Source organism: Bufo bufo, chromosome 8 (assembly GCF_905171765.1).
Source record: "Bufo bufo chromosome 8, aBufBuf1.1, whole genome shotgun sequence".
NCBI classification, from domain to species: domain Eukaryota; kingdom Metazoa; phylum Chordata; class Amphibia; order Anura; family Bufonidae; genus Bufo; species Bufo bufo.
Window position 1 is genome coordinate 229365195 of NC_053396.1, and position 12701 is coordinate 229377895.

A 12701-nucleotide genomic window follows, 5' to 3' on the forward strand; every position below is an offset into this window, starting at 1 on the left:
CCTAGGCAATAAGTTTATTCTCCAAAGGGCAAGAGCAGAATAGGTTCCGTGATAGGCCTGATGAAAGTCTTTACAGTCCCTTGTCTCGCAACTTTCACCTCCACCTTGCGTATCGTCATCACTAGGAACGCTCTTCACAATAAGCCCCATAGGCCACTCGCTTGCTGGTCCTTGAGCAGAACGAGATCTCCACCTTGTATGTGAGGGCTCTGTCGTTGCCATTTCCCGCGTCCTTGCAGAGTGGAAAGACACTCCATCTTCCAACGATTGCAGAAGCGGTTGGCGAGGCTCTGTACTCGCTTCCATTGATCAAAGCAGAGATTTCCATCTTTAAAGTTTCCAGGTGGAACAGGAACGGACCCAAGCTTCTGGGCAAGCAGGGCAGCTGGGGTAAGGATAGTTGGGTTCTCTGGATCCTTGTCAGGTTCTAGAAGACCGAGGACGTCAGCCGTGGTCTCTTCTGTGTGATCCAGCAGGAATTCAGGACCTAAACTAAACCAAGTAAAGAAATACTAGACCTCACCTCCAAAAATAAAACATGATTTATTGAAACAGACTCATTAAAAACATCAGTTCATGGAACATTCCCCACTAGTGGGTAAAATCATGGGAAAAAATATACATCCAGTACCCCAGGAATGCCGGACCCGTTAACCAGGAAGAATCGGCAAATACATTTGCAGACACCGGCCTAGCAGCATGGTCCGCAGGATTCGTTTCAGATGGGACATGACGCCATTGTTCAGGCTTAGATGATTTCCTGATTCTTTCTACACGGCTGCTGACGTAGACATAGACACGTGTAGTCTGCTTGTATATGTAGCCCAGAACAACCTTACTGTCTTAGCCAATATATTTTGATCAAAACACATCTGAGCCCGCCTACCAAGCGCCAAGGTGGTCTCAGGTCAGGCGGGTCCTACGCTAAACCTACCTAAAGCGTTGGGCTTCTATGTTCAGGAGCGCAGACCCCGCACATATGGTGTGCTGCTCCTGCTTTTGTGTAGACTTTGGTGTCATCTATCTGAATGTCTAGCTCGCGTAATATGAAATCTGCGATTCCTACAGCTAGCACAGTCCCACAAAGTTCAAGCCTAGGAATTGTGTGCTCAGGCCTAGGTGCTAACTTAGCTTTCCCAAACAGAAACCCTATGTGGGATTGATTAGAAGAGTCTCTCACCTTGAGGTAGGCGACAGCCGCTATGGCCTCAGTAGATGCGTCTGAGAAGATGTGAAGCTCTTTTTTCCGGCTCGTAGCAAGGGAAGCTGAGGTGTAGCAGCGTGGTATATGGATTCCATCTAAGGCGTGTAGAGATTGCTTCCAGGACTCCCACTTTGAAAGCTTGTCAGATGGCAGTGGAGCATCCCAAGCTTTAATAGACTCTGAGAGCTGTCTAAGGAAGGCTTTACCTTGTATGGTGATGGGAGCCACAAATCCCATTGGATCGTATAGGCTGTTTACCACTGACAGAACACCACGCTTGGTAAATGGCTTGTCTGTAGAGAAAGTGTCCTTTAATAAGTCCCACCATGGGCCCAGACTTCTCTGTAGAGGTGGCATGTCCATTCCCAGATTTAAGTCCTTAAACCCTGTGGCATGATCGCCCGATTGAAAGGCCTTCATAACAGTAACACTATTTGAGGCAATTTTGTGTAGTCTGAGGTTAGCCTCAGAAAGCATACCTTGTGTCCTTTGGAGCAGGTCTATGGCTTCTTCGTCTGTAGGTAAAGACTTAAGTCCATCATCAACATAAAAGTCTCTCTCAACGAATTGTCGAGCATCCGCGCCATACTCCTTTTCTCCATCCATGGCAGTCCTTCGTAAACCGTTTGTTGCAACAGCAGGTGAGGGACTATTTCCGAAAACATGTACTTTCATGCGGTATTCAATAATCTCATTGTCCATGTTGTTGTCGCGGTGCCACAGAAACCTTAGGAAGTTCCTATGGTCTTCACGTACACTCAAGCAATGAAACATCTGTTCAATATCAGCAGTTATGGCAACTGGTTCTCTTCTAAATCTCCAAGGTTGTTGGTTAGATTCGGGCCAGTGAGAAGAACATCGTTTAGGGATACGCCTTGATGCTTGGCACTGGAGTCAAATACTACCCTGATTTTGGCTTACGTGGATGATACACTCCGAAGAAAGGCAGATACCAGCACTCACCGTGTCTTTGAAGTGGTGGCGCTGGTTCGGCGTGATCATTGTCAAAGATCCTTTTCATAAAGGCGATGAAATGGTCTTTCATTTAAGGCCTGTTCCTTAGTGTTCGTTGAAGTGAGTTGAATCTGGATAAAGCCTGTTCACGATTGGTCGGGAGTTTGGGCCTTGTAGCACAAAGAGGTAATGGTGCAACCCAACTGTTAGACTCATCCTGAAATAATTCCTCATCCATTATTTTGATGAATTCTCTGTCTTCAACTGACGAGGCTATTTTGTTGTCCTCACTTGTAGTATAAAACACTGTAGTACCTAGGTTGTCATCACAACGGACAGGAGTAACATCAGGGACTTGGATGATGTCAAGAAGCTTTTCCTTTACTCCACAATGGTGAGGACAGTGTTTGAAGTGGGTTCCACGTCCGTTTCCCAACACGTAAGTCTTGAAGGAGTCGATCTCAGATGGTGTACACATCCTGTCCAAGCATACATCGCCCATTATTACCCAGCCTAGGTCAAGTCTTTGTGCATAAGGGGCGTTGTCAGGCCCATCGCACTGATCGCGTACTTTATGTACTCTGAGAATGTCCCTTCCTAACAGGACTAAGATTTCAGCGATCTTGTCCATTGCAGGAATCTCATCTACAAGGTGCCTTAAATGAGGATGGTGATACCAGCTTCTGGAGTGGGAATCTCTTCCCTTTCCTCTGGTATCTGGTCGCACTTGACTAACGTTGGTAGGGGTATGCCCTCTCCCTCGTTGATATGAGAGACCATGAACCCATCAACCCTTCTGCCGAAGGTCTCTACACGACCAGAACAGGTTCTGAGAGTTTATGGTGTGGTGTGACCCTCTATGCCAAAGATCTCAAATAATTTAGGCTTAACCAGGGATCTGTTGCTCTGCTCATCTATTATGGCATACATCCTATGACTCTTTGGGTATATCTTGACTAGGCATATCTTGGCACAGCATTTGTGGTCCTTGCCTTCTCCACAGACTTCTGTACATGAAGAAGAGACATTATCTTTGGTTGGAGCATGACCTTGTTGTTCCCCACCATGATTTGAGCCAGGAGTGGAGGTAGGAAGCTGCTGTGGGTTGTCTGGAAGTGGAGAAGGATGCATGGCTGTAACATGTCTGTCGCTACCGCATTCTGTGCACTTAATGACAACTTTACAGTCTTTAGCTAAATGGCTATAAGAAGCACAGCACTTGTAGCATATGCCAAGTTTCCGGAGAATCTCCCTGCGCTCTTGTAAAGTCTTTGCCCTAAGCCCACAACATTTCTTAAGAGGGTGAGGCTTCTTGTGAATAGGACACTGACGATTAGGGTCTTTATCTCTGTCATCCACAACGCCCTGATCAGTAGGTGAGGTTGTGGAGGGTGAGATGTCTGTCCTTTTAACAGACATAGCTCTATTTAAGTCTATATGTTTAGCTGCTGTGTTATCATACCTTGATGATGGTGAGGATGAAGCGGGCAGGTTAGGTTCACTGAAGCTGAAGCTGGGATCGTTTCTCATCCAGGCTTGACCACTAATGAACCTGCAGAAGTATGAGAATGGAGGAAAGGATACATTATAGTCTCTTTTGTATCTTGAGCCCTCTTGTGCCCATTTCTCTTGTAGGCCTTATGGCAGTTTAGACACAACTGGGTTGACACCATGAGCGGTGTCCAGGAAGCTCAGTCCAGGTAGACGTGGGTCAGTCTTTGCCAACTCTAGCTCCATGAGGAGGTCACTTAGATCTTGGAGCTTGCGTTAGGGTTTTTGGGAAGTTTTGCAGTCTCTTGAATAGAGTGCTTTCTATGGCTTCAGAGCTACCATAGGCTTGCTCAAGTCTTGCCCATGAAGCAACAAGACCTGCATCTGGGTGGTCAACATGTACTGTTCTAAGTCTTTTAACAAGACCTGCAGATTCTGGTCCCGGCCACCTTATGAGCAAATCAAGTTCTTCCTTAGCAGTAAGGTTGAGATCGGCAATAGTAGCCTTGAAGGTTGATCTCTAGGCCCTGTAGCTCTCTGGACATTTGTCAAACCTTGAGAGGCTGGTGTTACTGAGCTCACGGCGTACCATGTATCTGGCAAAGTTATTCATGTCTGGTCTCTCACTCCTTGGTGTCAAAGTAACTTGTGGAACCCCTTGGGTGTTAAAGTTCTCTGGTGATGTAGGGTGAGGTTTACCAGGGTAAAATGATGTTGCATGAGCGTTTAACTGTGGTGTAGTCTCTGAGGCTTGTGCTGGCTTTGGTTTGAGCTGCGGCTTATCACCGGAAGTCACCTTGTTGTTGACGTGAGTTGATCCGGTTTGCTGCATAGATCTACTAGCGTTGTAGACTTGAAGAGGCTCAGACATATAGAGCTGAGAGGTCTCTGCGTTGGGAGTCAGAACAGTGTCGTTAGTAGGAGGTACAGGAGATGACTCTGCATCTTTGCAGATGTTATGCTTTAGAACGTATTCACTGGTGCGTTCAGCTGGATCTTCCAGTTCTGCTGGGATAAGGCAGTCTGAATTAGTACTTTGTCCCATTGCTTGTTCAAGGATTTTCAGCCTTGCTAGGGAAGCTGCTTCCTCCCCTTATATTTGCAGAATCTTTATTTATGAATCTGCCTCAGCTTGGAGAGCTTTGCTTTGAGCTTCCATCTCTGCTTGACGAGCTGCCCTTTGAGCTTCCATCTCTGCTTGACGAGCTGCCCTTTGAGCTTCCATCTCTGCTTGCTTTCTGGTAAAGGAGCTTTGTGCCTTTTTTGATTCTACATCAGCGCGGGCCTCTATTAACTTGTCACTAAATGTTGATCTTCTGGAACGAGAGGATCTGGAAGAAAGTGCAGTGTGCTTGGTTGTGGTGGATCTGTGAGATCTGGTCTCCTGCAGTTGAGTAATGCAGAGTTCTGCCTTAAGCTTAGCATTTTGCACTGCGAGATCCCTTTGTTGGTTCAGTCCATCAGTCATGGCCAGTTCTGCTGAAGAATCCTCTATATTAGAGTCCTGCAAGAAGGCTGAGTATTTTGCAGACAGCTGCTGGTAGCGTGCATACACAGCAAATAGGTGATTTATAGAGTCTCTTATTTCAGCCGGTTGATCATTAGAGTGTGACAAAACTGACATGCGGTGTGAGGTTCTGTCCCAGAGATTACTGGAGAACTCATCTCTAGTGGCTTCAAAGTTGTCTCTGAGTTTCTGTGTTGGTTTTATTGTACGTTTGGGTCTTACACTCTGTTCGGTAATATCTGCAGAATCTGCTCCCTGTACATCTGCCGGTTCAGAGGCATGATGTATCTGCATTGGTTCAGCCATAAAAGAGTGTCCAGAGCCCTGTCTAGACATTTTTTACGGTTTTGCGAAAAAAAAATGGTACTGTCTCTTTAAGAAGACGAACAGCAGTTTAGACAGGTGAGGTAACACAGTGCAATGTAGAGAAACAGTTTTCAACATTCACTTGAAGTGCAGTAAGCTTGTGCGACCATGTGCTTTCACAAGATGGCGGATGGCATTGAGCTTGATTGCAGATTAGGCACACACATACAGGGAGTGCAGAATTATTAGGCAAGTTGTATTTTTGAGGATTAATTTTATTGTTGAACAACAACCATGTTCTCAATGAACCCAAAAAACTCATTAATATCAAAGCTGAATATTTTTGGAAGTAGTTTTTAGTTTGTTTTTAGTTTTAGCTATTTTAGGGGGATATCTGTGTGTGCAGGTGACTATTACTGTGCATAATTATTAGGCAACTTAACAAAAAACAAATATATACCCATTTCAATTATTTATTTTTACCAGTGAAACCAATATAACATCTCAACATTCACAAATATACATTTCTGACATTCAAAAACAAAACAAAAACAAATCAGTGACCAATATAGCCACCTTTCTTTGCAAGGACACTCAAAAGCCTGCCATCCATGGATTCTGTCAGTGTTTTGATCTGTTCACCATCAACATTGCGTGCAGCAGCAACCACAGCCTCCCAGACACTGTTCAGAGAGGTGTACTGTTTTCCCTCCTTGTAAATCTCACATTTGATGATGGACCACAGGTTCTCAATGGGGTTCAGATCAGGTGAACAAGGAGGCCATGTCATTAGATTTTCTTCTTTTATACCCTTTCTTGCCAGCCACGCTGTGGAGTACTTGGACGCGTGTGATGGAGCATTGTCCTGCATGAAAATCATGTTTTTCTTGAAGGATGCAGACTTCTTCCTGTACCACTGCTTGAAGAAGGTGTCTTCCAGAAACTGGCAGTAGGACTGGGAGTTGAGCTTTACTCCATCCTCAACCCGAAAAGGCCCCACAAGCTCATCTTTGATGATACCAGCCCAAACCAGTACTCCACCTCCACCTTGCTGGCGTCTGAGTCGGACTGGAGCTCTCTGCCCTTTACCAATCCAGCCACGGGCCCATCCATCTGGCCCATCAAGACTCACTCTCATTTCATCAGTCCATAAAACCTTAGAAAAATCAGTCTTGAGATATTTCTTGGCCCAGTCTTGACGTTTCAGCTTGTGTGTCTTGTTCAGTGGTGGTCGTCTTTCAGCCTTTCTTACCTTGGCCATGTCTCTGAGTATTGCACACCTTGTGCTTTTGGGCACTCCAGTGATGTTGCAGCTCTGAAATATGGCCAAACTGGTGGCAAGTGGCATCTTGGCAGCTGCACGCTTGACTTTTCTCAGTTCATGGGCAGTTATTTTGCGCCTTGGTTTTTCCACACGCTTTGCGACCCTGTTGACTATTTTGAATGAAACGCTTGATTGTTCGATGATCACGCTTCAGAAGCTTTGCAATTTTAAGAGTGCTGCATCCCTCTGCAAGATATCTCACTATTTTTTACTTTTCTGAGCCTGTCAAGTCCTTCTTTTGACCCATTTTGCCAAAGGAAAGGATTAATAATTATGCACACCTGATATAGGGTGTTGATGTCATTAGACCACACCCCTTCTCATTCTCATTACAGAGATGCACATCACCTAATATGCTTAATTGGTAGTAGGCTTTCGAGCCTATACAGCTTGGAGTAAGACAACATGCATAAAGAGGATGATGTGGTCAAAATACTCATTTGCCTAATAATTCTGCACTCCCTGTATACACAGCAGGCTGTAGGAATTCTATGCATCTTTTGACTATTCTGACTCCGATTGTTGTAATAGCGACGTATCCCTAGTGACACCTCTATGCCTGGCCTGTATGAGCAGATATAATCACTGCGGACAATCCTCATCAGATAGCTTGAATTCACCAACACAGAGTTTATCCGTGTAAGTTGCTTTATTCTGTAAGCCAGATAACAGAGTACAGCAGAACAGATGGATTCCGGTATTGTGCGGTCAAAAGATGATGCTTTCATAAGCGTACATGAGAATACATATGGATGGAGCAGTATGAAGAAACAGGAAGGGAAGTACACAGAAGAAGGGGTGGAGCAAGGAAAGGAAATGAGTCACAGATATCACGAACAAGAAAAACAAGTGCATTACCAAAAACGGCCACTAGATGGGAGCATATGTCCAAATATAGAATATCATATGAATTAAACTACATAGATTTTAACTGCGTAGCAGCACAGTCCTCATCATGCTGTTCACATTGTGACATCATGAGACCAAGACGACACCTAACAATTGATGAACAGTACCTCGTCATTGAGAGGCTTTAAGCAGGATGTTCTCAGATGGAAGTGGCCCCTGAGCTTAGAGTGTCACAGAGTGTCATCAGCAGGTTGTATCAGAGATACAGAGACTGGAAGAGTCACGGAAAGGCAGAGAAGTGGATGTCCTCTGGCCACATCCCACACTGATGACCGCTTCACTGTGAACGCTACCCTGCGGAACCGGATGATGAATGCCACCCAACTCCAGGCACATGTAAGGGAGGTGAGAGGCAGCCAGACATCATGTCAGACCATTGGAAACTGTTTACATCAGTGTGGTCTGCGTGCTAGACGACCAGCAGGGGTACCTGACCGCACCACCAGGCACAGGCCTCATCGTCTTCTATGGGCCAGGGAGCATCTAAGCTGGACGAGGGACCAGTGGGCCTCAGTGCTGTTCACTGAAGAAAGTTGGGTCACAGTGAGCAGAGATGATGGCCACCAACGATGTTGGAGACGTCTAGTAGAGCGCCATGCATCAGCCATTGTGGTCACCAGATGAGCCTGTGGTGGTGGTGGTGGTGGTGGTGTCACAGTGTGGGCAGGTGTCTCATCAGTACAGAACTGCCCTACACTGTGTGACTGGTCCAGTGACAGCCCAGACTACCCGAAGAACATCAGTAATCCATCATGGTGCCTCTGCAGGAACAACACCGGCCTAATGTCATCTTCATGGAGGACAATGCACCAGCTCATCGAGGTCCATCATTAGGGAACGGCTGCTGGAGACCGGGGGACCTCACATGGAGTGGCCTGCACTTTCTCCAGACCTGAATCCCATTGAAAACCTATTGGATCAGCTGAGGCACCATGTAGAGGCTGGTAACTCTGTACCTCAGAACCTCAATGACCTGAGAGCTGCCCTTCATGCAGAGTGGGATGCCATGCCTCAGCAGACAATAAGGCGACTTGTGAACAGCAGGAGGCGTCGTTGTTAAGCTGGAATTGGTGCTCAAGGCCACAGGACAAGTTCCTGAGACACTGACATCTTGTGGCGGTATACCCAGCACTGGGGTCGGTGAGACACTGTCATCTTGTGGCGGTATACCCAGCACTGGGGTCATGAGACACTGACATCTTATGGCGGTATACCCAGCACTGGGGTCGGTGAGACACTGACATCTTGTGGCGGTATACCCAGCACTGGGTCGGTGAGACACTGACATCTTGTGGCGGTATACCCAGCACTGGGGTCGGCTTCTGAGATGGGGAAATCACCATTGCTGCTTCTACTTAGTGCCCAACCGTCATCATATAATATCACTGGACCCGGAACTTCTGACGTGCGACGCACGACAGCGACAAGGGGTCCCTTTTAAGAAGTGACTCCAGTTGCATCGAAGCAACAAGGGCACAGAGCCCCTTTTTAGTGATATAGTAGATGGTACTCAGATGTAGGAATGGCCGAGTGGTATAGAGTGGCCTATAATGTCCCTTAATGTTTTGTGCACGTGTCACGGTGCTCCTACCTGGATACGCTGGAATCCCAGGCGTTGTCGTCCGAAGCAGACAAATAGAGGGTAGTTGAATTAGAGGATGGAGAAATAAATTGAGTCCAGACCTTGTGATGAAGTTCAATAACAGCTTTAATTTCAATAAACGTTTCTCCAACAGTTTCAGGCTTTGTCTTGGTTCCCAGCAGGTGTTAGCATTAACTCTGGCAGACAAACTCCTCTCTGCTACATCTGTTGCTCTCTGACTCTGCTGTGCCGACAGGCTTAAATAGAGTCTCTGACTGGTGCTCTGACTGGCATGCTGGGCATGGACACGTCCAACAGCGACGTGCCCAGCCATTGCTTCCTTCCCCTAGCAGGGGGTAAGCTAGACTGACCTCTAACTAACTAGTCCCCTCCTCAGAGGGAGAGTTATGGAAAGAAGGGCTCCATTCTCTCTAACTGTAGCTCTGCCGTGCTTGCTGCCACCTACTGGTGAACCAGGTACATTACATTTGAACATAAACAGTTGCAAAATAGGAATGTACATTGTGAAAGACTTGGGATAAATACACAAGATGACATGAGGTTAACCAATAAAGACAGTAGCGGGGGGCAGATGTGGTAACGCCATTCTGGGGCGTTACAGGCGTTTTCCATAAATTTCACCCGAAAGCCAAATGTTCTGTGAGTAGTGTATATATCCTCTGTATACGTGTCTGTTTATACATGTTTGTCTGTGTATATGTGTCTGTGTGTATATGTCTGTGTATACGTGGCTGTGTGTATACGTCTCTGTGTATACGTGGCTGTGTGTATACGTGGCTGTGTGTATATGTGGCTGTGTGTATACGTGGCTGTGTGTATATGTGGCTGTGTGTATACGTGGCTGTGTGTATATGTGGCTGTGTGTATATGTCTGTGTGTATACGTGGCTGTGTGTATATGTCTGTGTGTATACGTGGCTGTGTGTATATGTATGTGTATACGTGGCTGTCTGTATACGTGGCTGTCTGTATACGTGGCTGTCTGTATACGTGGCTGTCTGTATACGTGGCTGTGTGTATATGTGGCTGTGTGTATATGTCTGTGTGTATACGTGGCTGTGTGTATACGTGGCTGTGTGTATATGTATGTGTATACGTGGCTGTGTGTATACGTCTCTGTGTATACGTGGCTGTCTGTATACGTGGCTGTGTGTATATGTCTGTGTATACGTGGCTGTGTACGTGTCTCTATTGGGGGCGCACAGGAGGCTTTTGCACTGTTGGTACAGATGGTGCTGGAAGAACTAAGAGCCCGAGACGTCTGTGTTTCACACGTTGCGGAGTTGTGGCTGGAAGAAGCCGTCATGGTGGTCTGGGACAGACGGAAGCTGAGTGACTCCAGTCAGAGGCGACATCTGGAAGTCCTTGCAATTAATTGTACTGTAATCACTTATCCTGCCTGTGTAATAACCACTCCTTATTATATGTATGAGGTTATATGGCACAGCTCTGGATGTGACTAGAGCATAAGACACGATTTACACAGTTGCTTATCATTATATATGATGTAATATGTGCAGCTCTGGATGTGCTCTCTGGATGTGACTAGAGCACAGTGGACATGATGCAGCTCTGGATGTGACTAGATCACAGTGGACATGATGCAGCTCTGGATGTGACTAGAGCACAGTGGACATGATGCAGCTCTGGATGTGACTAGAGCACAGTGGACATGATGCAGCTCTGGATGTGACTAGAGCACAGTGGACATGATGCAGCTCTGGATGTGACTAGAGCACAGTGGACATGATGCAGCTCTGGATGTGACTAGAGCACAGTGGACATGATGCAGCTCTGGATGTGACTAGAGCACAGTGGACATGATGCAGCTCTGGATGTGACTAGAGCACAGTGGACATGATGCAGCTCTGGACGTGACTAGAGCACAGTGGACATGATGCAGCTCTGAACATGACTAGAGCACAGTGGACATGATGCAGCTCTGGATGTGACTAGAGCACAGTGGACATGATGCAGCTCTGGATGTGACTAGAGCACAGTGGACATGATGCAGCTCTGGATGTGACTAGAGCACAGTGGACATGATGCAGCTCTGGATGTGACCAGAGCACAGTGGACATGATGCAGCTCTGGATGTGACCAGAGCACAGTGGTCATGATGCAGCTCTGGATGTGACTAGAGCACAGTGGACATGATGCTGCTCTGGATGTGACTAGAGCACAGTGGACATGATGCTGCTCTGGATGTGACTAGAGCACAGTGGACATGATGCAGCCCTGGATGTGACTAGAGCTAAGTGGACATGATGCAGCTCTGGATGTGACTAGAGCACAGCGGACATGATGCAGCTCTGGATGTGACTAGAGCACAGTGGACACGATGCAGCTCTGGATGTGACTAGAGCACAGCGGACACGATGCAGCTCTGGATGTGACTAGAGCACAGTGGACATGATGCAGCTCTGGATGTGACCAGAGCACAGTGGACATGATGCAGCTCTGGATGTGACCAGAGCACAGTGGACATGATGCAGCTCTGGATGTGACTAGAGCACAGTGGACATGATGCAGCTCTGGACGTGACTAGAGCACAGTGGACATGATGCAGCTCTGGACGTGACTAGAGCACAGTGGACATGATGCAGCTCTGGACGTGACTAGAGCACAGTGGACATGATGCAGCTCTGGATGTGACTAGAGCACAGTGGACATGATGCAGCTCTGGATGTGACTAGAGCACAGTGGACATGATGCAGCTCTGGATGTGACCAGAGCACAGTGGACATGATGCAGCTCTGGATGTGACCAGAGCACAGTGGTCATGATGCAGCTCTGGATGTGACTAGAGCACAGTGGACATGATGCTGCTCTGGATGTGACTAGAGCACAGTGGACATGATGCAGCCCTGGATGTGACTAGAGCACAGTGGACATGATGCAGCCCTGGATGTGACTAGAGCACAGTGGACATGATGCAGCTCTGGATGTGACTAGAGCACAGTGGACACGATGCAGCTCTGGATGTGACTAGAGCACAGTGGACACGATGCAGCTCTGGATGTGACTAGAGCACAGCGGACACGATGCAGCTCTGGATGTGACTAGAGCACAGTGGACATGATGCAGCTCTGGATGTGACCAGAGCACAGTGGACATGATGCAGCTCTGGATGTGACCAGAGCACAGTGGACATGATGCAGCTATGGATGTGACTAGAGCACAGTGGACATGATGCAGCTCTGGATGTGACTAGAGCACAGTGGACATGATGCAGCTCTGGATGTGACTAGAGCACAGTGGACATGATGCAGCCCTGGATGTGACTAGAGCACAGTGGACATGATGCAGCTCTGGATGTGACTAGAGCACAGTGGACATGATGCAGCTCTGGATGTGACTAGAGCACAGTGGACATGACGCAGCTCTGGATGTGACTAGAGCAC